Source organism: Triturus cristatus, chromosome 4_1 (genome assembly GCF_964204655.1).
Source record: "Triturus cristatus chromosome 4_1, aTriCri1.1, whole genome shotgun sequence".
In the NCBI taxonomy this organism is placed as follows: Eukaryota; Metazoa; Chordata; class Amphibia; order Caudata; family Salamandridae; genus Triturus; species Triturus cristatus.
The window spans coordinates 134,795,704-134,798,203 of record NC_140585.1 but is presented as its reverse complement, the minus strand read 5'-3'; the positions used below and the strand labels follow the sequence as shown (position 1 = coordinate 134,798,203).

Sequence of the window (2,500 nt, the reverse complement as noted above, 5' to 3'; positions counted from 1 at the left end):
AGGAAAACAAAAGCATATCGTACTCATAAAATTCTCAATATATAGATTCCAAAAAAGTGCTTCCAGCGAAAAGAGCTGAAAGAACACTATGGGATGTAAACCTGAATACCTTTCAATAATATGTTCTCCATCCATGCATACCACCTACATGATAAAAATCATCTCAGATGGACGGATGACCGCGTGGCCTAATGGATAAGGCGTCTGACTTCAGATCAGAAGATTGAGGGTTCGAGTCCCTTCGTGGTTGTTTTTGGCCAATGGTCACACAATCTGCTTTACATTCAGAGTGGAAAAAGTCTTTTCCAATACTCTTGTAGTCCTCACTTTCTCATTACTAATCAGTAATAAAGTGGAGTACATACTGTAAACTCATTCAGGTTGCATCTTCAGTCTAACTACTTGTGCATTTTAGTGGCATTAAAAAGTGCTTCTATGCCGACGCACTGAATATGTAATAGGTTTGCAGAATTTTGACGTGACAGAATGGGTTTTTAGCTTAAGTGTGTGTAGAAGAACTGCGCAGTGTGTGCCTATGTGTGCATAGAGTGCTACATGTGTAAAATCTGTATGATTTGGGCAGTTAAAGTGCTGATTTTGCCTCCGAGTAAGAAAAGTACTACACAAAATGTATAAAGGATCGGCACATTGGCTGCCTTTGCTGATGCCCCCGTTGCCTAATTTGTAGTGCAATGGTTAAGTTGCAGAGTGTGGTTGAACTTGGTTAGGAGACTTAGTGCCTCTTTCCGTGTCTTACTGATGAGAAGGATGGCTTGATACCATTTTCTAAGCCCAGTATATTGAGAAAAGAAGTAAGTGAAGAAGAAGTGTGGAGTCAAAAGTGGTTCTCCAATTTCTCTCCACTTGCTAAAATTGCAAAGTCTCCATTATAGCATAGAAGAGAGCGTTAAAGTCGGGGATGGAAGAGGATGAAAATGGGAAGTTTACTTATCGAGAGAAGTGAGAAATGCCCTGTGTGCACACACCGGTGTCTGACCATAGAATACATTTAAATAATGCCTCTAGAAAACAACTATGCATGTGTGCCTTAGTGGCCTAATGGATAAGGCACTGGCCTCCTAAGCCAGGGATTGTGGGTTCGAGTCCCATCTGAGGTGATAACAAAAATCCTCCCACTTTCTTTTCCAGAATATTAGGTAGATTTATTACATGCTTCCTCTCAGAAGTTTATGAGGGATTAGGTACTTTGAAACGGTCCCATTTTACCTGTGTACACTTCACAGTCATGTTAGTGTTCTGAAACTGCAAAGTAGATTTTTAAATGCCTATTTTTGTGAGATGCACTTTCGACCGGCCAGAACATATTCCTTTGGAAAAAATGATTTGAATTGGATTGGTGTGAATCTTGTTTCTAGAGGTGGTGACAGGCTTTCAGCTACTTGAATAGGTCAAGCCAGGATACATAAAACGTATACAACCTATGTGAGTGTGAAAAATTAGCATATGCAGGAAGGAGCAATTTGTCCTACTTTCAAAACAGTTTCACTCCACGTCTGGAAACTTCCAGAGCAATGTAGAGAATACAAATGAGCTTTAAACTCATGAGGAAAGAGGTTCGTATGGAAAAAGGAAAACAAAAGCATATCGTACTCATAAAATTCTCAATATATAGATTCCAAAAAAGTGCTTCCAGCGAAAAGAGCTGAAAGAACACTATGGGATGTAAACCTGAATACCTTTCAATAATATGTTCTCCATCCATGCATACCACCTACATGATAAAAATCATCTCAGGTGGACGGATGACCGCGTGGCCTAATGGGTAAGGCGTCTGACTTCGGATCAGAAGATTGAGGGTTCGAGTCCCTTCGTGGTCGTTTTTGGCCAATGGTCACACAATCTGCTTTACATTCAGAGTGGAAAAAGTATTTTCCAATACTCTTGTAGTCCTCACTTTCTCATTACTAATCATTAATAAAGTGGAGTACATACTGTAAACTCATTCAGGTTGCATCTTCAGTCTAACTACTTGTGCATTTTAGTGGCATTAAAAAGTGCTTCTATGCCGACGCACTGAATATGTAATAGGTTTGCAGAATTTTGACGTGACAGAGTGGGTTTTTAGCTTAAGTGTGTGTAGAAGAACTGCAAGGTGTGTGCCTATGTGTGCATAGAGTGGTACATGTGTAAAATCTGTATGATTTGGGCAGTTAAAGTGCTGATTTAGCCTCCGAGTAACAAAAAGTACTACACAAAATGTATAAAGGATCGGCACATTGGCTGCCTTTGCTGATGCCCCCGTTGCCTAATTTGTAGTGCAATGGTTAAGTTGCAGAGTGTGGTTGAACTTGGTTAGGAGACTTAGTGCCTCTTTCCGTGTCCTACTGATGATAAGGATGGCTTGATACCATTTTCTAAGCCCAGTATATTGAGAAAAGAAGTAAGTGAAGAAGAAGTGTGGAGTCGAAAGTGGTTCTCCAATTTCTCTCCACTTGCTAAAATTGCAAAGTCTCCATTATAGCATAGAAGAGAGCGTTAA

The 2,500-nt window shown here is 40.1% G+C and overlaps 2 non-coding genes across 2 annotated transcripts; both read left to right on the top strand.

Annotated features, from left to right (window-relative positions):
* Positions 1–1,045: 1,045 nt before the first annotated feature.
* Positions 1,046–1,118, top strand: TRNAR-CCU (transfer RNA arginine (anticodon CCU)). Its single transcript has one exon. It is a non-coding gene; the product is annotated as a tRNA-Arg (tRNA).
* A 647-nt stretch (positions 1,119–1,765) lies between these two features.
* On the top strand, positions 1,766–1,838 carry TRNAR-UCG (transfer RNA arginine (anticodon UCG)). Its single transcript has one exon. It is a non-coding gene; the product is annotated as a tRNA-Arg (tRNA).
* Positions 1,839–2,500: the final 662 nt, after the last annotated feature.